We start from the raw sequence: 27367 nt of genomic DNA on the forward strand, positions 1-27367 counted from the left end.
TCTGCAGGTGTCTCATGGTTTTTTGTCTGTTTCTGACAGTCTGCTTTCAGACAAACATTTTATCTGAAGTTAAAAGTTGTTAAGCTGTTGGTAGTGACTGTTTATCTGTGTTCTAAACAGGAATAAGTAGGTAATTTAATTCTAAAGGGTTGTGAAGTTAATAAAACAGCAAATCTACCTTAGCTATTTTTGCATATGCTGTATATGACATTGCTTGAGCTGGAAAAAGAGTTGATTTTCTTTATCAATAATTTAGCATCTTCAAAATAAGCTTGAACTGCTTCAGAAAATTAAGGTTTGGCTCAAAAATGCATTTGGCTTCAGATTTGATACCAGCTTGGTTAATCTGATTTGTTGTGTACTGTAGACTTTAATGCAGGAAGGAGGCCAGTCTTATTAAAGTTGTAAATCTGTTGTTCCTGTAAAAAGCTGCTTTTATTTTATATGACCCACCAGGAGCCACTTTTAGAAAATGCTGGGAGATAAAACTAATAGAACTTCTGGAACTGAAGCTGATTTATTCTGGTGCACATTAAGATACAAAGAGTATGAAGAAAAGTGTTGAGTCAGACATAACTGTGCATAAAATATAAACTAAATAGGAATGCAGATATACATGTATATGCATGTGTGTATAAATTTTTTTTTCCTATTATTTACCAGGCATTTTGTTTACGTGGTCTCAAGGATGGTACCATCTTATAAACTGGGGTCACATCTAGCTGTGCTTCTGTTACATCCTCGTGACGGGGGATTATATGTCTCATCTCAACTATTAATTTCTCACACCATCTTCTGGTACTAGAGACTACTTCAGCAGCACTGGGACATATGTTCCAGAAACCACCTCATATGCCCTGTCATTACTTAAGATTTACACAGCTGTAGTAGCATCAAAAGGACAATGAATCTGGGACCTTGTTATGCAAAGTGCTCTAAGGCCTAATGGAAATTTTAATCATCTGAAAACCAAGGTACAACTGGAGGGTGGCAGCTGGTGAGGAAAAGAGTGCCAAGGTGGTTCCTGGTCAGTCAGCAGCAGTCATCACAGTTGGTCATCTACCTGTCAGGGGTTTACTATCCACACTATGGTAGAAAGTTACCTTTTCAGGAGGGATAAGCCGAGGCTATAATCATTAACAAAAGTGAGCATATGGCTAAAAACTAGATCTGATGGATACAGTAAGGTTAAATATTGGAGGGACTAACAGATTAAATCTGAGAACTTGGAGAAGAATAAGGAGGCTAGTGAAGGTTGACAATGAATTAGAAGATGATTCTGGGAGCAGTGCTTTGAAGTAACATAAGGGAGACGTGGTGATTGGTAGCAGTGCAAGGAAAGAAGAACAGGTGTTGGGTTGCAGTGGTGAGAACCTTACTAAGATTCAGGTAGCCTGGGAGGCTGAAAAAGATTGAATGTCTGAAAAGTTAGGGAAGAAAGAGCAGTAAGAGTCTTCATAGGAGGAAGGCCGTTGGAGGTGGTGTATTTTATGTGTTGTATTTTAAGTCATTCTACCAAGATTTCAGGATGAGGCCCTTCTCATGCAAATCTGTTCTACCCTAATTGTTAATGGCTAGCTGTACTTTGAGATTTTGTTGTTACGAGATGAAGTTTGATTAGTACATTTTTCTGTAAGTTGTCTTATTGTATGTGTACTGTGACCTAAGTCTATATGTGTAAAAGGTGGTAGGAAAGCTGAGTATTTAAAGTACCAAGGAAGACATTGGACAATAGCTGGTATTTGGTCTTCAGACTTCTGAAAGGGGAGACTGCTGTACTGTAATTTATTAGAGTTCCCTTTTAATTTTCTTGGGTTTTGAACTCAGAATGTTTCCTTACATGAGAAATACTCCTGCTTAACATATTTATAAACTGACAGTAAATTTTTGATGATATGATAAGTACAATCTGTTTCTTGCAGCACACGAAATTCTGTAGAAAAAGTGACTAACACTCTTGTTAGATATTTTGGTCTTGATAAATTGTTTTTGCAAATATGATTGATGCCTTTCAAATATTTGTAACACGTTGAATTTAAGATATAATTAACAGAAGAGAATTATAGTTAAGATTATGTAAGGAAGTGTTCATTTCTGCTTAAATACCGGAATGAGCAATACAGGAGGGTTTGCAAAAATAAGATTAAAAAACACCTTAGAACTCTTCACAGAAAAAAAAAATCACAATTATAAATGTAAGGCCACCACTAATCCTTTAAGCTTTTTCTGTTAATGTGGTTTCTTAAAACTGCTTGATAAATCTATACCCTTATTCACAAATCATGCTATAAACATGACTAATTGGAGAATGATTTTGCACAATGTGTTTTAAAGTGGTGTTGTCAGAGTTCTGCTTGCAGTGGTTATGCTGATTGTATGTCAGTGTATTAGGTAAAGTTCTAGCCCTTCAGGGAAAATAAGTGTTGAATAAAAATTAGTCTGTAGAGAAACCTGTTAAAAAGAAAAGAAAGTCTTATGTCTGAGATAATACATGTGGCAGCAAGCCCCTGAAGTATGATGCTGACCAGGGGGGATTCCAAAAAATATAGCCTGTTTTGCTTTAAGGCTGTGGTGAATCTGAAATGTGATATGGTAAAAAGGAGTTACCTGCATCTAAGCTGGGCAGTGTCCAGCTCTCTCACTGCCTGACTTGAAATACCAAACAGAAGTACTTTCCCTCTTTTGACATTACTGCTGTATTTCTAGCTAGTGGTGCAGGCAGCCCAGTGGATTAGGATTGCAGAAGTAGGAGCATACAACCAAGAACTGAGTTAAATTTCCTCTACTCTTTTTTTTTCCCTGTTTACTTCTGCTAACAAAAGAATGCAGAGACAGAACTGATGGGAGCCCAGGCAGAAGAGAAACTGGAGCCAAATGAAAAATTATGGATTTAGGAGATGGAGGATTCCTGGCACCAGACTGGTAGTTTCTGACCATTGTGCAGACCCCAACAATGCATCCAGAAAGCATCTGTAAAAGGCTAAATCTAATTGTGTTAGGCATAATTTCTTGCCAGCTTTTGAATATCTAAGTGAAACAATAGGTACTGAGAACTCTGTTAGAGGATTTTATAGACATGTATGTACATACTCGTATATTAAAGCTGTACATATAATACCTATTTACAATATATAAATTTGTTACATATATGTGTGATGATCATACTTAAGGAGTAATAGCTGTGTCTTTCTGAGTGCCCACATTGTTTGAATCTCTTTTGATACCTCTTTTTCTGTCTGAAATGTGGGGTAGCAGAGCTTGAGAATGTGAAATGTATGGAATCCGTCCTCTGTTCAAGCAAGAACATTTGTGACCCTTTATATGAGTAAGGAGATTAGATTTTGCACGTCAACATCTGAGATGCCCGTGGCTTAAGACCCACCATCAGTGCAGCCAGCCATAAGTGTCCTAAACAGCATTCAATCACAATACTTGATTTTTAAGTGGTTAAGGGAAACATTTTGTGAATTTTTAATTTATAACCACTTGATTTTTTTTTCCAATGCTTTGGAAGAGGAAAAGAGGCAAAACTTGAAATGTTACCGTTGCAGTCTCACAAAATTTTTCTTTTGTCAAATGTAAAGGACAGCCTATAGTTAGCACGGTGGTGGGGAGGGAAATATATTTTCTCAGCTGAAGTTAGACCACCACCTTCTACATCAGTGACACCTCACTAATACCCAATTAGATCATACTGAGATACGTGAATGAGACACAAAACTGTGTTCTGACCCTCTAGTCTTGTTTTTCAGATTGACAAGTAGACATAAAGTATAGAAAGAAAATCACATCAGCCTCTGCTACTGAGCTTGTTTATTTCTGAACTCTACTTTTTAGAGTGGATGGTACATAGACATGAAAAGGCACAAGAGGTACACTCATCAATAATTTGTTTAAAATAGGTCTGAATTACTTTGGTTCAGTGGCTGAAGTAATAAGTTCTTTAAGTGCAGAATTCTCAGCTGTAACTCAAGTTACAGAGGCTGTAGTTGAGGCCAGAAGTTTATCATCATCCCTTGAAACAAGACAAGCTGGAACTGGAATATGAACCACTTTCATGGATAGCTAAACTGTGGAAACTTGGCCTCTTCTAGCTTGGGTAACAGTTCTGTTCCACATGATCCAGGAATGTAAGAGTTTTGATCAAACCGTTCCCTGGGGAAGAATCAGTCACAACTTCTCTTAGTCTTTCCCATCCCCTTCCCTGGACTTTATTTTCTGGTTAAGACTATGTGCTGCTGCTTCTGCTGGAAAATTCCGTTTTTATTCAAATGTATATCTTCATAAAGTTGGTGGGAATTTAATCTCTGAATATTGTTCAATATTGTGCTATTGCAGTAGATATGAAGAGAAAACCACAAGTTTTATATACGTTCTGTGCCCGAAGTACAAAGAAACAATTCCGATTAATGAGCCCTATATTTTCTAGCAGAGGACCTGCCACAGCTCCATTTCCAGCCACTTGAGTGTCTTTCCCTTCTGTGCTCTCTTCTCTAGGTTTCCTGGCTAAGAGAACTAAAATAAGAACTAGCATTATGCCAACACATGGTAAATAAAACACCTTAATGGAAGACACAGGAATGACAGATATGAAAGGCAAATCACGAAGTAGTGTAATTCTCTCTTCTAAACCATAGGTTCTGTGGAGAAATGGTGGAATGGGATTTATTTGCTATTGCAAGTTTGGTCAGTATAAATAACTGTATAGCCATAATGGACTTCTGTGTGTTGTTTGGTATGTTGTGCTTTAGTGTAATTAGAATGCGCAATAAGATTGAGCATATATGTTTGCTAGAAAACATACCTTATTATTAGCAAGTTCATATACCATTTCTTAAAAGTTTCAGCTAGGAAAAAAATGGTTGGAGATGCTACAAAGGGTTAGTTTACACAACTGCTAGAAAATGTACCCAGTCCTTCAGAGTGAGTATTGGGTGGTTTACGTGTGATTTGGACCCTGCATTTAGAAGGGTTACAGCATGTTTTCTTCATCCCTGGAGGGACTCTGGAGCATAGTTTTGTAAACTCTGAAGGAAGGAGAATGACAGGGGGAAAAGCCAGCTCTTAATTGATGGTTAATCCAAACCACCGTGGAAGTTTTTTTTTACTTAGCCAAAAAAATGCCCAAAAACCCAACCCAACCTGAAAAACCAACCCCAAACCAAAATGGAAGTGGTTTGTGCAATTACATTGAGTAACTGTTGAGAATTCTGTCTGGAGACTTGCTAGAGGACTAGAGCTCTCAAGCGGTTTTACAAGTTTTTGGATAAAGGTGGCTGACTGTAATAGAGGTGCTGTTATTGCCCCTGCAAGTTGAAGGACTGCAGCAAAAATTCAAGACACTGGGGAATGAATATTACCCTGAGCATCACTCCTAAGTGTTATTGTCAGATATTGATTGCCCTTACCTTCAGATGGTACAACAGTCTAAATGTGCTGCAGAGTTGTTGCATATCAGGCTTTGCTGTTCTCTAGCTGTATTCATGTTGGCAGTTACTCACTGAGATAAGAACAAGTAGCTCTAATTACAAATGTAATCCAAAACTAATCTCACAGAACTGGCTGATATAAACCATAGGTAATATTCTCATCCCCTCTTTTTCCTATGCTTTTAGGCATCAAATGGATTTTGAAGGATGTGGTGGTGCTTTATTTGTAATAGATAGAAAAAGGGATTCCAAGTCTCTACTGCAGATGGAGAAATTAATTTACATAGCACTAAAAGGCTTATAAAATTACTCAGTAAAATCAGTGATGCAGTTTCCTGCTTTTGTCTTCAAGGACAAACTGATCGGTTGATCAGAGAAGTTAATATCTTAGTTTCTTTTATACTGTATGACCAAAAAATGCTTTATGAAGAGCTGCCTTTCCTTCTCAGAGTAAACATCTTGCTGTTTCTTCTGTCTATAATCCTGATGACATTGTCGCACTTACTTTCAACCTAAACTTCCCCTGACACAACTTCAGGCCATTCCCTTGGGTCCTGTCACTGGTCACCACAGAGAAGATCAGTGCTTGCCCCACCTCTTCCCCTTGTGAGGAAGTTATAGACTGTGGTGAGGTCTCCCCTCAGTCTCCTCCAGACCAAGTGACCTCAGTCGTTCCTCTTACGGCTTCTCCTCAAGGCCCTTCACTAATTTTTGCCTTTTTTTGGACACTTTCTAACAGCTTAATATCTTTCTTATATTGTAGTGCCCAAATTTCCACACAGTATTCAAGGTAGAGCTACCCCAGTGCAGAGCAGAGCAGGACGATCCCCTCCCTCGCCTGGCTGGTGATGCTGTGTCTGATGTCCCCCGGGACATGGTTGACCCTCCTGGCTGCCAGGACACTGCTGACTCATATTTAACTTGCCATTGACCAGGACCCCCAGATCCCTTCCTGTGGCACTGCTTTCCAGCATCTCATTCCCCCTTCTGGAGGTACATCCAGGGTTGCCCCATCCCAGGTGCAGAATCCAGCACTTTCCCTTGTTAAGGGAGATTGCCCAGTCCTCTGATTTTTTGAGGTCTCACTGCAGGGCCTCCCTGCCTTCCAGGGAGTCAGCAGCTCCTCCCAGTTTTGTATCATCTGCAAACTTGCTTAATATCCCCTCCAGTCCTGCGTCCAAGTAATTTATGAAGATTTTGAAGAGCACAAGGCCTAAGATGTAGCCCTGTGGAACCCCACTAGTGACAGGTCACGAGTCTGATGTAACCCTGTTCACTATTACCCTCTGTGCTTGACCCATGAGCCAATTGCTCACACACCACATGATGTGTTTATCGAGCTGTGTGCTGGACATTATGTCCATAAGGATCCTGTGAGAGACGCTGTCAAAAGCTTTACTGAAATCCAAAAACATTACATCAACTGGCTTCCCTTGATCAAGTGAGTTACCTTATCATAAAGAGAAGTCAGGTTTGATAAGCAGGACTTTCCTCCCATGAAGCCATTCTGGTGGTGTCCAATGACTGTGTTGTCTTTCAGTGCCTTTTGGATTATTACAGGGCTTCCCTTTACTTCACGGTAATATGGTTTAGCCTAATTATTTTTCCAGCTGTAGCTGTGCAGCTCTAGAAGCAGCTGTTAGAAAAGGCAGAGCTCAGCTGCTAGGGTCAACTGTGCTGAAAGGGCTTCAGAGATGCTTTTTGTGAGGAGCTACAGCTATTGTGTGTGTGTAGAGACCATGGACCTTCTGTGAGAATGGTGACAGAGAAGAGGGAATGGTTCTCTGTTTTTTGGTTTCCTTTTCTTGACTGGGGATGTCTAGGAGAAAGTGCAGGGGGTTTTCTATCTCCTCTTGCCTGGAACAAAATAACATCATGTAGGAGAGAGGAGCAGCTGTTATGACGCTCTAGTCTGTAGAGATGTGAGTAATCCCCTGCTCTACCCAAAGCCGGTTTTGCCTTTTGCTTCCAAATGTGTCTAAGTTCTATCTGCCTAAATAGAAGAAGTCTGGATTGCAAAAAAAAAAAAAAATCATATGTTAGCTTTGCCCACAAAAGAGTGCTCCGAGCAATGGTTGGTACTGCTAGCAAAGTATACGTGTGTGGAAAAATGGGAATGAAGATTATCTGTGTCCTTCAAAAGTTTTATAAAAGCCCCAGTTGTTCTCTGTTGCATTAAACTTCTAATACTCCCTCTGAAAAGGGAATGAAACATTCTTTTAGCTACCTGTGGTGCTTTTGGCCTCAACCAATAATGGGCTTCCATGTTGTATCTCATGAATAATTTACAACTGGTTAAATAACTGGTTAAATTCTTTTGAAATCTTACTGTTGTTAAACTTCTTCCCTTCTCTATTTTCTAGGGGATGGCATGGTCTTCTAAATACTTTTTGGGAAAGAATCCTCAATTTTCCTAAAACATTTTAAGTCTATTTATGGGAAAATGAGCATCTGTCTTTTTAATGCCATTGTCTTACTCTTTTTACTGGCTTGTCAGAGAGACCTCCTTGAAAAGTGTCCCTGAGTAATAATTCTACCTTATTACTCCTTTTACAGTGTCCTGTTTTGTTGTGCATACTGGCTAAGATGCCATTGTACTTTGCACTACAGAATCATAAGCTAAAGAGAGACTGTCCTAGAGGATTAACTGTAGAGGATGTGTCCTTCAATAGCTGTCTGTGGCAATTCACTTTTTTTTTTTTCCCCGGTGACTAGTGTTTTTTATCTTCTAAATATTTATTCAGCTGCTCTTCATTCAAACTCTGGCAGTTACTTGGCTGGATGAGTTGCTTATGCACACTGTGTGTTTGAGCTCTGTCTCTTGCTGTGTTAATGATCTCAGGTGGTGATGCTTCTGCAGAGTATAATTACCTGGTAGCAAAGTTCATCCTGTCTATGGTGCTGTCTTTGGCAATTACGATTCTGTCCCTACTCGTCTCATGTCCCTGTCATATAGAATGATAACGTCCTCTAACCTTATGTACATGTGTCTCTTAACTCAGCCTTCAGAGCTTATTCATTCACTGCTTATTCAAAGTGACAGCTGTGCCATCAATCTGTTTGCCACTCTTCCTCCATTTGGTATGTTGGAGTAAGCTTTCCTTCACACATATGCTTGGAAATGCTGTCTGACCCCCTGTGCTCTGCAGGTCTGCTGCACGTGCATCAGAAGTTGTAGTCAGACCCCGTTGGTATGAGCACTCATGGTTCCAATGGTAAATCTATCACAGGAAGGTAAACCCAAAGTAGAGGTCTCACTCATGTTTTCAGACTTGGGACAATTCATACATAGTGTTCTATATTTGCAGTGTAACTGGCAACAGACGTGTCACTAGTTTCAGTATTGTTTATCTTTCTTCATTCTGGTTGCTGTTGAATTTCAATATTTGTCCTTGCTGACTGCCACATTGTTGAGTTTGACAGGTTGTTGCCAGAATTTGAGTCTGCTGACATAAACTTTGCATATATGTAAGTAGAGATTCAATCAATGATTATCCTGTGTCAGAGTAGATCCTGCTTTGATTTTGTATAGTAGAAGATTAGGAAAGAGTGCCTTTTGAGAGAAAGAGGACAGCTCTATCTCATATTTATTTGATGAATCTTTCAAAGAGTTCATTGTGCCAAAAAATAAAGCACAATTATATCCCCTGGGTAAGGTGTATGTTAGACTGAAATACAGTAGTTTTTCCTTATTTATATTATTGTGTATTTGTACAAATTGTAAGGTAATTATTTCTGTGAAAAGAACAGATCAGTTAGGACTTGATACTTACCAAGAAACCATGCTACTTAAGGATGATAGAAATTGTCAGAGTTCCTTGAACAACCAAGATTATAATTATGCAAAATTAACATTATGTTGAACTATATTTCATGCTTCTACAGAATGCATAAATTTCTTGCAATGAATCTTACTATTTAAGTGCTTTCTGGTGTAACTGTATAATTCCTGAGAATTAGAAAAAAAAGATAAATTTTCTACTTCCAGTAAAAATCATGCTGTAGTAATTTTTAACTACCACATTCCAGAGGCAGTAGGAAACTAAAATTTCTGCATCAGTGAACCTGTGAGCTTCTTCAGAAGGACTGCTCTGTCAGATTTTAATTCCTGTTAAAATTATTAGTGTCTTTTTAAGGTGCAACAAACAGTTCTTTATGGAAAATTACTAGAAAAATGAAGAACTTTTTGTTTTGTTTTGTGTTGTGTTTGTTGAGTTGATGTAGAAAGACAATTTTCCTTTCTGAGAGCCAGGCTACTGTTAGGATTGTGCAGTAAAAATTGAGCAGAATTTGCCTAGGTGATATTGCTACGCTCTTCCTGTAGCACAATCAACACCAGAAATATTCATTTATTTGGTGTCCCTTTTGATGTTTCTCTGAATTTTAATCTTCAGTGAAAGAAGAGTATCGAGTATCTCAAGCAGAAAGAGATACCATGTTGAGACTTGAGCTCTCCATATCCTTTGATGTCCTATGAATGCAAAACTTTGTGTGTATTTCCCAGTTGAAATAGATGACCCTATCTACCTAACTCCTTGGAGAATTCTTAAAAACTTATATGATTCATGATAAGAACTGATCTTTAAGCCTAAGTCTAATATATTTCATCTGATTTTCCTTACACCTCACAGACTTGTCATGGTTGTGGCTTTTCATGTGATCATAGTAATCACAGGGACATCGCACATTTCTGTGCGAATGGTTTTAAAAAGAAAACTAAGAAAGTTTTCACATAAACTAATGAAAGTTTTAATAGGTAATTCTAACCTATGTTATTTGTTTTATTTTTTAGACAAGTATTAACACATTCTCTGTGCTATTTCTTCAACCCTAACAACTTACAAATGAACACTGATAAAAAATGCTGTAAACAATTTGTATTACCAGAGTGATCAAAATTAGCAGTTTTATTTGTGGACCTTTAGAGCCTCTTGCCATGAGACTCCAATTTTAGAGATCTATTTAAAAATAACTTTTCTCCCACTCTGTTTGGGGGGAAGGGAAAGCAAAGCAGGTTTTCTTGGATATTCTTTATAACAGAAACCATATATTCATGTTGTAATCTTTGCAGAATTCTCCGTGGGTTGAATAAAACTCTGTCACCAAGGTTTTATTTTCTGTAGAGATGTTTGAAAAATTTCAGGTGCTGCCATCAGTCTGGTAAGCATGGTACCAGTAGGTTAGGGGGAACCTTGAGTGCTTGCAGCACTCTTCTTCAGCCTTGCTCAGAACAGTCACAGTCAACATCGTAGGGATGGTGTAGAGTAATCATAGAATCATTTAGGTTGGAAAAGACACTTAAGATCGAGTCTAACTGTAATTATACGCATTCATTCCCTTCCTGCCTTTTGTAGGCCTGGGACATCTGTTCTTGCTGTAGATATCACTGTTCTGATGAGAGAGGTGAGTAGGAAAGAGAGCTGCTAGGAAGAGATTCCTGCAGGTGGTGGTGCTGGTGAAGTCAAGTATTTTGCAGGTGTATGTTTCATGCTAGTGACAGTGGTACCAAGAGGATCAGACAGCATAGGGATTTGTAAGGTTATTTAAGAAAAACCATCACATTATGTACGGAAATGGGAATATGCTTGCAGTAGCATCTATAATAACCTCAGGAACAAATCGGTATGTGTGTTCTCACTTGGTCTTCAGGATGGTGCTTTTGGGGTTACTAAAAAGCAGTGGATAAGGTGACCGAATAAGCCATTTCCTAAAAAACTGGAAATTAAGTTCAGAACTGAAATACCTTCTGTTTCTTGAAATATGGTATTTTTTTAATACAAACTAAGCCAAATATGTTAAAGTGGGATGTTCATGTGATGGATTTGCTCCCTGTAGCATTCTTGTCCACTTTTGATTTTTTGTATACAAGAAGGGCTAGTGGCAGGTTAGGACTGGTAAGTGCTAATTCTGGCCCTGATGGCACCGTAATCCTTGAAGAGGAGGCAGCAAATGGGCCTCCATGCTTGGAACATGATGCAGGTTCATAAAACAGAAGTGAAATACAGTCAGTACATTTGTGTGAGATGTTTGCTTTGAGATAATATTTGCTTATACAGTGGAGCATGCTCTTATTGTATGACAAAAGTACAGCCAATAATGCTGCTCTGAAGTGTTCCTTGTTTTCTAAAGGTAAATATGTTCTTCTATGTGGGGGAAGGGGAAAAAGGGTGAATATCTAGGAGACAAATGTGAGCAACAATTCAAGACAAAATCTTGATTATAAATCTTCCCAATGAGTTCTCATTGCGTTTTTTTTAACCTACTCCAGGTACGTCATAATTTATCTTTGTTTAGATATAAGCATATGTGGTGATGCTGCTTCTGCAATTCTCTGAAAGTCCAACGAACAATTACAACATGAATTACTCATTTTTTCCATAGTACTTTTTTGCTTAAATGCAGAGGCATATAAAATTGAAGGAAATCCAGCTAAACTTGGCAGCCAGTTGCTAGTTTGAATTGTTTCAAAGAAAATGACTGAAGAGAAGATTAAAAAACCAGTAAAGTTAGAAGTCTTTTTTCTTTTTTTTTTTTTCTTTTTTTAAAGTTCAAATTAGAAGACTTTGGCTTGATGTTAACAATTCCATGTGAGAGTCAGTTTGATTTGAATGTCATTGTAGATTGTTTCCAGCTTCCTCAAGGGTCTAGATGAATCTTTTCAGAGGTGTACTGAGTTAAAGATTAATAGCAATAGAGAGGAGTATGTGTTGGGGGAAGGGTCAACTCTAATGTCTTAGAGGCTTGATTTACTAGCTTTTAGAGGTTAATTTGTAACATAGATTTTTATGAAGTATTGAATTTCATGGACTGTTTAACTCTGTTCCCATGTGAACTTAAGCCTTCATTCTTTCAACCTACATTTAAAAGTTTAAATATGTGTAAGTGAAGAAACAGTAAAATCAGACTTTGGTTCATCAGCGCAAAATTCAATTCACCTCAATAATGTTCCTATTTTCTTCTTGGAACAAGGTAATGCAGGATATAAAGTTTTTTGGGTGTGTAGATGGTCTGTAGTGGTATGTAAGTCAAAAGTGCAGAACTGTACCAACTGCCCTTAGGAATATCTGAGAACTGAGTGACTTTTGGTATGTTTTTGCTTTAGAAAGGGCTTAGAAACACTTAGGCAGCATAAAACTGAATGAAAGAGACCTAGGATTATGTTATGAAGTCTTTGTGTCTAAAAGTTTGATGTCTAGCTTAAGCTAGCTGTCTAGCTTCCCCCTGTAATGAATGGAAAGAAGTAGATACCTCCAGAGAACTAGAACAGGTGAGTCCACCAAAATGTGACTGACAGAAAAAGGTAGACAAGAGGAATACTTTGTTACTTTGTGTCTTTAATATATTCTTACAGTGAATCTTAAATGTGAAAATACAAGATGATACAAGCTAAATTTATTTCTTTTAATAAGTAAAAAGGAAGATTTCAGCGGGGGGAAAATAGATATTAACACAAGGTTAGTGTACTACTAGGTTCCTTTACAAAATTTTTACTCACTGAAGGCCCTGTATTTAGAGGTTGTACTTGAGAGGAAGAAGTGTTGGTTTGCATAATAATAAAGTTTGTGCTATTCGAGTTCAGACTGCTAATCCACACATAAACCTCACACTTTTTCTACCATAGTCCCAATTCAATTTTTTTTCCCCATTTGTCCAATTCTGAATATATATATAGAAGAGATATAAGGAATCCCTAACCAATAAATCATTTGGTATTAAATCACAACAAAGTCTCTATCTAATATGATTTGTTTGTCCATGTAAGTAACTCTAAGACTTTTGTGAGTGTTTAATTTTTATTTCAGTGATATGTGTTATATAATAAAGCAACTCTTCCTGTTCAAAGAGAGAAGACAGCCTTTAGGCTTTGCCTTTTGTTTCCAGGAAGAAAGTATTTCTTCTTCAGGTAAATGGTTCTGTTTATTTTCTTAAGTTACTTTTTTTTTCTTTTTATTTTTCTCTCTTATCCTCTTCAACTTGCGAGCTGAGAGCTTTCTGGGAAACATGAGATAATAATTTTCACCAAAGTAGCCTAGAAGAGCTTGTAAGAGTTTGCAACAGGTTGAATACTTTGCTTCTTAACCCAGACAGTCCAAGCATGTAGAAAGTCACCCTTCTGTCTTGTTCTTAGACTTGTCACATTTTATCCATACGCCTAAATTGATTGTACAGCCGAGAAAGGTACCTCTGTGGACAAGTGATTCCAGGATTACTCAGCAGTGTAAAACAGTATCTGTCCTCCTTCAGTTCCATGTACAATCTGTGTCTCTGCCTACACACCAGCTCTCACATTCCTTCCAGATTCTTTCCCCGTTCCAGTACCTACTGCCTTGGATTTTCAGTTCATGTCCTTTTGTTAGGACCAGAGAGTTCTCAAATCACCTTCCCCTTGAGTTCTTTAGTTGGCCTTTCCAGGGGGTAGATCCTTCTTTGCTCTTCAAATCTGTTCCTCTCCATTTCTTGTGGAACCTTCATATGAAATAAAAAATTTCCTTCTCCCTAAAAGGTAGTGTTTCAAAATATAGGACCTCTAAACCTCCAGCTTGGCTTGTAACAGTTCAAAACTGAAAGTGCAGAAAAATGCCTGATCACTGCTGTCCTTACCGTTTTAGTGAAGTCTTCAGGAAAGTTCAGGCTAGGACCAACACCTTTTGTGCGAGTAAATTTAACCCAACAGTTTTTGGTAGATTTCTAAGCAATTTCAACATTTTAAGAGACGTGTAGGACAGCTTTAATAGATGATTAGATGATATTACCAGCCTTTTGTATGCTCGCTTGTTCATTCCCTCACCATTGCATATTTTACCTTGGCAAGTGAATCTTGTCAGCAGAATTTTATCATGCTGTATAAGTCAGGAGGTTTTCTCACACATTAAAATTTAAGCAAAACAGAACTGAGTCTGGATTTATGGAAAGAAGAAATTATAGTCTGAAACAAATAATTCTTTCAGCAAGAACAACCAAGAACTATTTTTACGAGATGCTGAGCACATACATTTCTAGAGAGCCAAGGACTTCTCAACATGACAGCACTTGTCATAAAATCTGTAGGTGGGATACCTGCTTAAATTTGGAAATGAAAAAGTGTATCTGTGCTAAACTTAAAAGGTTATTTTAAGTATGTATCTCTTGTCTTTGTGATTTTTTTCAGTATTAGATATGTTATTCTCATAAACTGTTGTAGTTCAGCTTCTCTCTCCCCTTCCATCTTTTTTTAAAGGAGTGGGAAGGAGTCGCATATCTTTAGTGCATCTTTGACATGATAGTCTGAAAATAATTCTGAGCATAATATTCACAGTAACTGTAATGAAAAAAAGAAGCTTATCTTAAACCTTGTTACTTTTGCACTTCACCATCACAAGTTATGAGAGTGCAGTCTTTTTAAAAAGGCCTTGATTACAGCTCCACAATCCAGTTGTTCAGACAATCCATTTGATGCCATAGTATTTCTCCTTGTGCACTAACTCAAATAGGGATGGGTGAGGGAGAAATAACCACTTTGGGCCTAAAGACTGTGCCTCTGTTAGGAAACTTAGCAGGGGTGGGGATTGTGTTTTAGCACTGCCCAGTGATTCCATATTCAGTGAATTTCTAGGCATGATTTTCACCTGAGGCAATCACTTCTTTTTCTGACAATGCCTTGTGATGGATGGGATGGGCTAGCAACTATTTCTAATAGGCAATAGGGAAGAAGCCCCCCTTGTTTTGAGGTAGGAAAATTAGCCATATCGGTGCAAACTGTTGTGCCACACTTCCCAACAGTAAGTGAATAGAGAATAGCCACTTACATTTCCCATAGAAATGCAGTTCTACAGCCCAGTAAGATAAGGACTTGGTGATAGGACTGAGCTCTTAAAGGATCTGAGTATGAAAAAAATTGGAGTTATTTTCAGCAGTTGAAATCTCAGCAGGAGCATCTTGGAGGAGATGGCTGATACCTTGAGCCTGTAACAGTATTGAAATGCTGTAGAAAACAAATGTGATTAATGTTTGAGTTCTCCAAGAATAATACTGTCTGTATTTTTTTAAAAAATCTGAAATTTTAATTTCATTTTATAAAAAAAAGCTGAATCATCTGCAAATAGAGAATGGAGCATTGTCTGTAACTTTTGAACTCAGAAACCTCAATGAATTCAGTGGAAATTTTGCCTGAAGTTGCTGAAACAAGTTGAAAAGCAGCTGTATGTATGAAACCACCTTCACTTAGCACCGATATTCAAGTGCTGATTAGTGTTTAGAAGTACCAGAAAATAACTTATTCCTTAGCATTCAGGTTTTTACCACAAAGTAGACTAATTACCTGTCCTTGAATTTAGTCAGAGCATCAGAATCTACTTTTCAATCTTGTTTAAAGTCCAGAATTAAATGATGAAGAGGATTGTTAGATTAAAATATCAATCATCCTTTTCCTAAACACTCTCCTGTTACTGAAACTGTGCTCTCAAATTGTACAATAGGGTTTGTATTGAACACTGATTTTTGAAAATCAAATATTATTTTCCTGTAGAAACAGCATTTTCCCGACAGCCTGAAAAAAACCCTAGGTCTGCATAATTTGTGGAATGTATGAAAGCCCTTGCCTTATATGCTACATATCTCAAAATACAAAGCAAGCACAACTTTTGGCTTCTGAAATAATGCATCTTCTGTTTGAACTTGCTCATGTTTTCCTGTATTTTGGGATTTTTACAAGCCATTCTTTCTAGTTTCTTTCTATCATGCAAAACATACTCCAGTGTACCACACCTAGCTTTTTTGAAAGATGAAAGTCTTCAGAGAGAAATGCCTTTCCACATGGTAAAACTGTTTTTTCTTTCTTTTACTGTGTTCGCACCTCCCTCTTTGACCAGAAAATCCTTTTATTCTGTTTTTGATCTAACTGTACTTGATTTACTATAGGCCAGAAAGGTTTTGTACTATTGTCTCTCTTCTTTAATTTCGTGGTCCTAACTCTGTCTCCAGTTGTTCTTCTGCTTGCTTCAAACCTGCACATTTCTCAGTCTTATTTTTCTCCCTATGCCAAAGTGGCTGTCTTAGTGCTATTCGTCAAGTCACATACCAAGTCTACTTCCATGTGTCACCTGGGTTTATTATACTCTTCTCTCCTGTAGTTGTCTTCGTATTCATATTAAATGTGTCTGTTGTGTTATGTGTCAGAAACAAGCTCCCTGGCTTCTTAGGATGCCACTGGGATGAGGTTTCACAAAAGCCTAAAGTGGGATTCCTCAGGGTCAGGAGACCAAAGCCCCTTTCCTTAGTGTACCTTGGGGATCTGTTTCTAAGGTATTTGCCATGAAATGGGATTTTGAAAACTGTGGAATGACCAGGCCTGTCCTCCCAAGTCAGGAAGCTGTGGCTGTCCTTAGAAAGGCTTTTGAATTTTTCTGCACTTTGGGAAGGTATGCCTTGCTTGGAGCCCTGTGCAGATAGTCTCAGTGCCTGCCTTGGTGACCTGCAAAGTCACTATGCCAATATGGACAGTATTTAAAAAATAAAAAGAGGAGGATTGAGATAAAGGAAACTGCAGAGGAAGGAAAGAGGATTGTTGCTGTTTCAGCACCGGTACACTGTAGCTGAAGGGTGAAATTTGGCCCCAGTGAGCAAGTCAGACTTTGAATTCCCTACACAAGAAGTGAGTTTTCCAGGTCAGTTAGCACTTGCTTTGTGAAGCCAGTGTGTTCCTAACGAGGGAAACAACACAGGAAAGGAAGAAGGTTGTTTCTCAGCAACCCAGAACTGACTCATGCTACCAGCATCATAATTAGGAGTTAGAGCCCTCCAAGGGTCTGTAATGGGGGTGTTTCTCTGATAATCATGACTATTTTCAATCTTTTCCCCATGTCATTGAGAAATCAGCTGGGAAGATTCTATAGTTTCTCTGCTTGTCCTGGATATAACTTAGTTGTTGTAAGGCAGAGCAAATAGAAAAGAATTCTTTCCCATTTTGCCTTCTTGAAAGAGATGTTTTTGCCATAGCCTCTGGCAATTGCAGAAAGTGAAATTCTTTGTTTAGAACAAAACACAGACAAACAAGACCCTCAGCCCAACCCCTTGTATTACATTCCACTGGTATAGGTAATAAGAACTATGTAAATTGATAGCTAAAGTTGAATGGATTAAATAATGTTTGCTAACAAGTGAATGGTGAAGATGCTTGATTTTTTTTTCGAGTCATCTAATTGAATTTTCAAGGTGATACACTAAAACAGTAGAGTTACAACTGATAATAATTACAAATCACAAAGCACCTGAGCAACATTAACCTGTATGAGAGTAATGCAAATATGTTTCTTTTAATTAAACACATTTTTAATGAGGTAAAGATCTGAAAAAAAATGAATCATGCATTGTGTTCCACTTTTGGTGCCCTAGAAAGCTCCTTTTCCCATTCCCTTTTTTACTGCTTCACATGTTTAATTGTAATGTTTCAGATACTGTTCCAAGACAATCTGCAAAAATAGTTTATTAATGTTAAGTGAAGCCAGTTGGACTTTATCATATGCTTAGCCTTCTTTGTTGGTAGGGGTGCTTTACTGGGCTCAGACATCAGTGTTGCCTTAGTTTAAATGATTATTTATTTTTAAAGGAAGAGACGTAACCTTTTAAATGGCCTATTGGAACTTTTGAAGGTCATACATGATTTCTTGCCTCTTAATTATGGTACATTTTTTTTTTTCCCCTGGAGATGCTTTCTGTAAGGCTGCTTTAAACATGTTTTAGAGCTACTTGGCTTCCACTATGAAAATAAATTAATAATGTCTTTTTTAGCAAGAGAGCTGACCAAAGAAAGATCTTGGAATATTGCAGGAAAGTTAGTATGTTGAAACAGCAAAACTCCTCACTTCCTCGTGCTGATGGATCAAGCTATGAGTAGTTGATATCAGTAAATATTATGACAGCATTTTCACTTTTAGAATGGAGGACAGTGGTGGTTTGAGAGGGAAGGAAGGGCCTGTGAAGTGGGCACCTCTATTACAGTCTGTAGCAAAAGCTGAGTAAAGTATCTCATTTCTCCAGAGTTGTAGGACTTACTCTTAGAGGATTTTTGTCCCAGAACGAATACTGCAGCATAAGTTTGACTGCTTAGATGTGAAATCATTGCCTTAAAGCACTTTCCTCTCTGTGTCCACAGAATACCCTAATGAGTAGCAATTCCTTGCTTTTCTGCAGACTGCAGGAAGCAGGAATCAGTACTGTGTATGAGGAGAAAGAAGTGTGACTTCTGTTCTGTTTATTTCCCTCTGAATTGCTGGCATGGAGAGGTTATTCAGGTAGCATTGCCCTAATGCTGGGTAGTGAAATGGAGAGAGGCCAGACTGAAGAGGATGAGATTGGATGCAGCACTTATATCCTGTGATGATGCCATTTTTACCTGGTAATGTTCAGAATTGAAATATTTTCATGTTAATGTAAATTACCCATCATCAGTTCAAGCTCATGACTTTATCCTCTTTCTGCTCTAACTAACAAATGCTGGCTTTCCATTGTCACAGATGCCTGCGTACAAATTATTGGGATATTGTGTGTGCCTCAGGGATGAGGCTGGGAAAGACGATTGATAGCAGTGTTGTGACTGGCAAAGCACTGTCATAGCATTTATAACATTAGCAACAATATACTGGAACGTGCTTCACCAAACTAAAGTGATATTTAGTTGGCTAAAAAAGTGGTTAGGCTGGAGTGTGTGCCTACAATTCTGTATCTGCAGTTTGCTTCCTTGAAGTGAGTCTCGTGTCTAGCGAAGCCTCTTGTGAAAGTCATTGTTGCTTTGCAAGATACTATCAGTATAGATTGCAGGGTTGTTTTAGTATTTCAAGGTCCTTCCTCTTATGTGTTTGCAAATTTTGATGTTTTAGGGGAACGAAAAATATTTCCAATGATGAGAACTGAAATGATAATATGGCCATAGAAATAATTTTCAAACAACTCAGAAAGGAAACACGAAGGAAACATGGCTGAATCTGTGGCCCTAAGCATTGGTCACCCCTGAACAGATGCTGTACGCCTAAGGAAGTGTCTTGATTGCTGCTTTTTGCTCAGTCCAAGGTGAACTGCACTGAAACCAGATTTCACTTCTGTTTATTCTTCCACTGTCAAATATGAAACCACTTTCTGTGATGAATGTATGGTAGATATAACTGCCTTATAATGACATAAAATTATCTATTGCATATATCACATAGCCACACTGGTGAATGTAGAAAAAAATAGTACCATGAGATCAAACACATAGGTTAGATAGCGTTTGCATTAGCATTCTGTGCAGTATCAGATGAGAAGATGCTGCATAAGAGAGGGAGTGTGAAAGAACTATGAACATCTCTTTGAGCTCGTGACTGTAAATTTCAGTTCCCTCTGACACATAAAAGCCATTTACTTAGGTTTTTGCAGTCCCTATTGTGGCTTTTTCTGCCTTTAGAGAACCCCTTGAAAACTCTTGTGGCTTAGACTAGTAAATTAGCTTTTCATATTTTGCAACCATCCTTGTTCCTTTCTAGCTAAACTTATTCCTAGCTACAAAGCCATGCTCTTTCCATCTGAAAGTTGCTCAGAACTTTTTCCCTTGTTATTTGTAGTCAAGAAGTAGATTTTATCAACTGAATTTAAAGGCTGGTTGTCCTTGCCCAGGAACAGTGGATTCTTTTTGCTCTGTACCTATTATACTCTTTGTTTTTCTTTGTCCAATCGCCAAGTATTTTTATTTCCTTTCACTCCCTGAACCTGTTCTTCATTCTTCTTTCTTTGTTGAGATGAAAAGCCAAGTGCATTCTTCTTTTCTATAGCATTCAGTTTTTTTATTTTGTATATTCTTGGATTTAGTTTAAATTTTGTTTCATTAATTTTAGCCCGAAAATCTAACCAATTTGCAGAGAAAGTGGGATCAATCCTTGGTTTCTGAATTATCCTCCTTGCTCCCTTCATCTTGTCTTAGTCCATCTCTTACTTTACTGTTGGAAGCTGCACAAGTTTCATTTGACAGAGTCATTGAGATAGTGAAATCTGATTTCAATCTGCTTCCTTATTAAGCAAGTAGTACTGTCCTTCCCCACTGTAGAACAATTTTCAGTCTGGATGTATTCGTGCTACCTTCCCGCCTTCATCATTATGACCTCTTTATTCATTTACCCCCCCCCCCCTTCTGTTATCTAAAGACCTATGGCTAAATATCTTTCAGTCCTCCCATACAAGACAAACCTTTACATTGTGCAAATCTCATGCTGGATACCTGATACCCTTGCATAAAATTTTAGTTCCCAATCTGGCACAGCAAAGCTCTACCTTTTTTTAGCACCAGTTTATTTTCCTGCTCCTGTCTCCATTCTCTTGCAAAAAATAAAGTTTAAACCATTAGTATGTTAGGGGGAAAACCTTTCTTTCATGCTAAGCATTTTATCTGTCAGATAAATCATCAGGCTTCACTGTCTGCTTCTTGTACTTTAAGTAGAAACTAGTGACAAAGCCAAACGCATGTATTGTTGTGTTTAGCAGTTCTTTACATTAACTAGAGAAAGATATTGTGCACAGTAACAAAAAGCAGACATTTTGGACAGAGAGTACACAAAATTAGATTTTTTTTTTCCTGGATGTCTTGCATCTTTTAATTTCTTTCTTATTGTTTTACCTCACTACCTGACTATTTGAGGTTACGAGCTCTAAGTGAAGGTTACTTAGTTTTCCCTGCTTGCAGAGTGGCTTGATGTTGTAGTATAATTCAAGTAAAGATGCATTTTTTACTCCCTGACTCTCAAATATTGAAAGCTGAGGCAAATTTTATGATATCAGAGCTTTTGTAAGATTTCTCTTGACTGTCTAAACTGTTCTGACTTTGAACACTAAATCTACTTTAGATTTATTGTTTTTCAATCTCTTTCTTAACTTGTTGTTATGATTTTAGAGAGAATACTGCCAAGAGTTTGGTGCTGGATGTTTTCTCGTCCAGCTGTTTTGAACTGTACATCTGCAGTGTGAAGGTTTAAGGAAGTTTCCTTTAATATTGGAGAAATTGTATAGAAGTGAAATGTCTGATAATAATCTTGTAGACTGAAGTAACAAAAAAAGCTTTTGTGATAAGGGATGTGTTCTGGGAAGGACTTGAGTTTATACTGTGATTTGAAAAGAACCCAACAAACCAACTTCCCTATTTTGTGGTTCTATTACTTTTTTTTTTTTTTTTTTAGCCAACGTAGATGCCTGCTTGTTTGCTTTTTGTAATTTTTACTCCTTTGAGTTTCTGGAGAATTTAATTTAAAAAAGCAAACTCTCCTTTCAGCCTGAATGCTATGCAGAGTTTAAAAGAATGAAAACTCCATTTATTTCCTGTGAGGCAATGACTATATTTATTGTTTATTCTTGGATATAAATGGATGTAGATTGGTTCATTTTGTGATACGCAATCAGCAAATTGATTTTGGCTGATTTAAACCTTCAGAAAAACAAAGCAACCTTAGGGGAAAAAAAGCTGTTTTATTAGATTGTCTGTGAACGTGAGGCAGGGAATTCGTGAACGATAGAGGGAACTTCAAAATGGAAAGTGGGGGAAGGAAAGAAAAATGATGAACGAAGCTGGTTAAACTGCTGAGCTCTCTTTTTCTTCAGTGCATTCAGCTCAGTGAATTAATGAGATTAAGTCACATCCACTCTGATTGCTGGCAGGAATGAGCAAAGCAGGCAATTTCAGTAGTAGCTTTCATAGGCAAGTTTGGCACTTGCAGGCTACCTATGATGGTAAGTTTGAAGTGGTGGTAAGTGGTGGTGCTAAGTTTGAAGCTATTTCCTGGCTTGATATCTGCCACAGTTTTTATTATTTTTGTAGTATGTGTAATCTTAGCTTGCAGTCAAAAAGGCATGTTGAAGAAAAATTGTTTCTTAATAAAACATCTGACAAAATCCTACAAAAGTTAGCCTGTATTCTGTATTTCTTACCTATTTGCCAGAAGCTTCTAGAAATTCTGTCACTGTGTAAACGGGATGAAATCAGATACACTAATGGATAATTTTTACTTTTCAGAATTTCTCAGTTGCTCTCTAATCTCTCCTTATGAACAACTTAAACACATCTTCCCCAAAAAACATTTCAACAACTTGCAAGAACCACCCGCTGTCAACTGTGATCAAGTCCTGTGCCTCATTCTCAATTTCTTTTTTCATCTCTTCTGAGCCTCTTCTTTTTCCCTTGGGTGCCATTTTTTTTTTCCTCCTTGTTTTCTTCTGCTGCATGATTTTTATTTATCAGCTCAATTCTTTGCCACACAAATTATTCCTTCAGCTAGTTTTTGGTGTCTCCTGTTAATTTTGTTATGATGTCTTTTGGCAATTAATCTGTTCTGGTCTGTAACCATGGCATTCTCATACATGGTGCTCTTTTCCCCCTCCCTTTATAGGGCTTTTGAGTCTTCCTTTCTCTAGTCCTTTCACGTCAAAGGGTTCTAAATCAATGTCTTCTTCCTAACTAATCCTTAATAAGTGGATTATTCTATTTTGATCTGAACAAATGCTGTCCTCTGAATTAGGCCCACCTGATAGATTTTCTTGAGGAATGAAGGGGAAGAGCCTGTTATTTGGTGTGTTGGTTTAGTCACAAAAAAATACAATTTTTTTTTTTTTTAAAACCTGAAACTACTGTCAGATTGAATTAAGCTAATATCTTGGGCTAAAAGGATTGTAGCTAAATTTACAAAACCACATCACTGTGTTTTCTTTCCCTACTTTATATTAAGTTCTCAGTAATTGGACACTCCTATGTGAAGTACATGGCATCTGAAGATGTAGATATTAACCTATAAATAGCTCATCTTTGCCTCTGAGGAGAGTGTCATTAATACCAAGTGATAAGAGATGCTGAGAGCAATACACTGTTACTTTAATTATTTTATCTGACGCAGGGACAGTGTCCCATTTGGCAAACTCAGGGTAAATAATAATATTTTTACACAAAATGGAAAAGCCTCCCATGGAAACTGGGAGACCAGGATTGAGAACCATGCTTGAGTCAAGGATGTTGGTATGATGATATGTAAATTTGCCTCTAAACCCCATCTTTTTTTTTTCCCCTCTAGAGATTAGTTCTATCCCTACATAGTTGGTTGATTTCTTCAGTTGGAAATTTATTATAAGATTGGGACTAATTAATCATGGTTCTTCCAGGTAATTTTAAAGAAATGCTGTGTATATGATACGTTTCATTTCTGTAAACACTCTCACTTTATGAGGAAATGAGAGTATATAACCGGTTGTGGTAGCTCTTTCTGTGGGAAAAAAATTCCTAGTTGCACGTCAGCTAGCGACCATAACCTTTCTCTTTGCCTGAGAAAGTCTGCCCTCTTTTGGGTAAAGTTAGAACTGGCTAAATTGTCAGGACTGCAGTGCAAGTGCTTGAGATTGTTCTGCTTTGCCTGCAGAAGCTGTTGGATTTTCCGGGATAGCTTTGGTGGACCACCATATTGGTATCAAATTCTATGTAGCTGTGGATTTTCTATTCCAGTAATAGTCGACATTTTCAGTAGGGTATGAAAAATTTGCATTAAGGTTTTAAATATATGCAAATTGTACTGCGTTCTCTTTGGGGGTGTGTACATATACCTATATTTCATACTTTAAAAAAAAGATTACGGAAATGTGGGCTTTCCTTATTTCTAATAATTTTCTATTCCTGTGAAATTGTCTGTCCATGACTCATTTCTTTTTCTATCAAATCATAATTTTTCTTTTTAAATCCAGGTTGCTTTTTAGTGACCGCCTTCTTTTTTTTTTTTTTTTTTTTTTTTAACTCTTTCCCTAACTAACAGAGTACCAAAGCAACAAAAACTTGGTACTTCAGCAACATAAATTGACAAAGAAATTTAAAATTCCCATAAGGTTGGAAGGTTGGTGACAAACCAAATACCTAGAGCTTAAAAAAGGGCTGTGAAGGAAGTGGTGAATTTTGTAAGTCAGTCTTAGGTTCAGTTCTATAAAATACATACTGTAACCTGTAGTCATTGGAATGACATTTGAAAACCTACATTAAATAGATTGATTGCAAATCACTCCTGAAGGAGCAGGTGTTCAGATCCCATCAAAAAGGCCAAGGATTGGGCCTTGAATCACTAGCTACCTGCTCAGAGCCTGGCAGTGAAACACTTGTAGTTCTGTAGGGTCACAAATATATGAGTTCAAATAAAGTAGACAGACTGTCTCTGTGCTTAACTGGGCTAGTAGAAAAAAAAAGTGGGTTTTATACTTTAAGATAGCACAGTATTAAGTCTTGGCAGTGTTTAGAGTCTAGTTAAATAGAATGCTTGTTTTATTTTAGTAAATTTGAATGTGACTGTTTATAATGCTGTAATGTTTTAGAGACTTGGTCATGGAACAAGATCATGCTGTGCTAAGAGCTTGCACAGCATGTCTTTACTCCAAGGAACATTCAGTCTAGGCATAAGACAAGATAAATTGATGGATATAGGCAGCATACTGACATAATGCTACAGTACTGGTCAGCAGGACAGAAAGCAAAATTTCTGATCATGTCCAGATAGATTGTTGTATACATCCTGACATAATGTTTTTACTTAAAAGTGCCACGTGCGTGTGATGTTATTGGAATACTTGTGTTGTATTGACAATTCAAACTAAACACAGAAAATGTAGTCACCACCTGGTTCAATCATGTGTACTTTATTGCCTTGTTAGATAAAGCTGCCCCTTGGCAGCCTTTCCCCATCATCTTTGTTTTATTAATGAGTAGTTTTGCCTTGCATTTTGAAAAGGCCATCCCTCTTCTGGCAGACCATGCTTTCTGGGAAGGCTAATGCTGGTTGCCTATGAGATAAGTGATGACTTTCAACATAGGAAAGATGTGTAAGTAATTTATGAATTAAAGCCTTTTATAGGCTATTGAACAAACACATCCAACTACAATAGAATGAGATTATCCCATTACATATTATTTTCTTTCTACTTGCATTTATGGAAGTAGTCCAGCCCAGGGTTTCTTTCACCACAAAATAGTGTCAAAAATGAAATTCTTTTGGGTTATTTATGATCTTCTCTTCTGTTTAACCCCTTTATGGTTTAGAACTTCTACTTTGTTTTGACAGTGAACATGCTGGTGAAGTGAAAAAAATTTTGGTGGTCCACCAAAGCTGTCCAGTGTAACAACTCTGTAGTTACGAGACACATCACTGATATGTCTAAGTTATTCCTCTGGTTCTGAGGACAAGATTAAAGACTATGTGGAATATAGTTCCTTTTGACATTACTGGAAAAACACCTAATAACTTCAGTGAGCCCACATCATTGCTCTGCTTTAGAACTGCATTTATGTTAATAAAATTTGAATATTTTCAAAGAAAAAAAAATGACTCGGATTAAGAAAACAATGCTTTTATTGGAAAGTTGCTAATGTTTGATTTTTATGCCCTTTAACACAATTACTAGGTTAAGTGTTGTCTTGCAGAAGAAGTGGAAGGAATTATCAATATTTTTAAGGTTTTTCCTTCTATCCATCTTTGAGGTTAAAAATACATTTGACCTATGTTTTGTGAAGTTCCCATTTTTGCTCTCAAAAAGAAATTTAAACACCAGTCTGATAAATAAGATTTTTGAGTTTATTTTCATTCCATACAGCCACAAGGCGTCACTTGTGTTCTTAGCAGGTCTGAGGAGGCATTTCCCTTCTCTTCCAGTGCACCTGTCAGTCTTATATAGTCAAATTGGTGAGCTCTGAACACTGCACTGCTGCTCTTCTGGAATGCCTGTTTGAAAGCTAGGGAAATTATAGACTGAGATCTTTACTCCTGGTTCCCATTTCTTGATAGCGGACTAGACTGAATCACAGGATCTGTTGGAAGATTAATATTTTGATTCAGACTTCATTAGCCTCTCCAAGATGCTATTGTATGTCAAATGAATTTTAATGGGAAACAGGTCTTTTCTCCCTTCTCTGTTTATTCTTTAGTTTCATAGATTTCTCTTCCCACTCTTTTCAGCATTGATACTTCTTCACTTTACACTTGTGCTATTTAATTCTTTCCCTTGTTCTCTTCCACCTTAAAACTCCAGATTTCTCTTTTTCACACCATTTGTTTTCATATTGCCTTTTCCTTTTGACATACTAAATTATTCTAAATCTCTGTCAAAGTTGAGACACACTGTGTCTGTCTGCTACAGAGCTCCTTCCCTTTTCTGCCAATGTATCTCATTGAACTGAGGTGATGGTTCTTATCCTGTGTTATGTTATTTCATCTTTTACTACTTCTGTCTCTGCAAAACATCCCTGTTCGTGCTGGAGTTCATCTTTCTTTACTCTGGTGTAATGGTTCTATGACCATTATCAAACCTGTGTCTTCCTTTCTTTGTGTCTCCAAGAAGTCCAGATCTGCTCTTTCCTTTCTCCTTCATTTTGTTGCGGCCACTATGACTCCCTATTGTTGCCTTAGCTAATTTACCACATTCTCTGTTAAAGTATCTGAAGGCCTCTGCAAAGTTTGGAAGAGTAGTTAAAAGTTGCAGTATTGGATAATAACAAACTTCTAGCAGGAAAAGTGTTGGTTTGAGTCTGTCCGAGGTGTGAGAAAAATAGAGCAAGTAAGGGCTGACATGACTCAGTATGTATGGAAACCTCTGTTCCTGAATTGCATGATTTACCAGGGCATGCTCCACACAAGGTGCAGTGCACAGTTGATGACGACTTCTTTTGCAAGATCATTCTTATAGTAAGAGTTACTGTTTCCAGAAAAGACACTTTCAAATGGGAATACCCGAAAGCTTAACCACTTAAGTATCTCGTGTTCTTGTGGATATCGAGTTCTGGGCATTTCAACCTCTTTGGAAAAGCGAAGTATTTTTGTCTGTGTGTGATGAGAAAATAAGACTGACAGACCTGATCTTTTTCTTTTGTCGAGGCCAATACGAGGCCTTCACAAATTAGGCAGTTGCCTGGGACATAACAAAACAGTCCCGAA

At 37.6% G+C, this 27367-nt stretch overlaps 1 protein-coding gene across 1 annotated transcript in view; it reads left to right on the forward strand.

The window, feature by feature from the left end:
- The window catches only part of RGS7 (regulator of G protein signaling 7), a 265260-nt gene that overhangs the window by 1434 nt on the left and 236459 nt on the right, over positions 1-27367 (forward strand). The gene's annotated exons all lie outside the window — the stretch shown is intronic.

Source organism: Manacus vitellinus, unplaced genomic scaffold (genome assembly GCF_001715985.3).
Source record: "Manacus vitellinus isolate BGI_N305 unplaced genomic scaffold, ASM171598v3 scaffold_8_pilon, whole genome shotgun sequence".
In the NCBI taxonomy this organism is placed as follows: domain Eukaryota; kingdom Metazoa; phylum Chordata; class Aves; order Passeriformes; family Pipridae; genus Manacus; species Manacus vitellinus.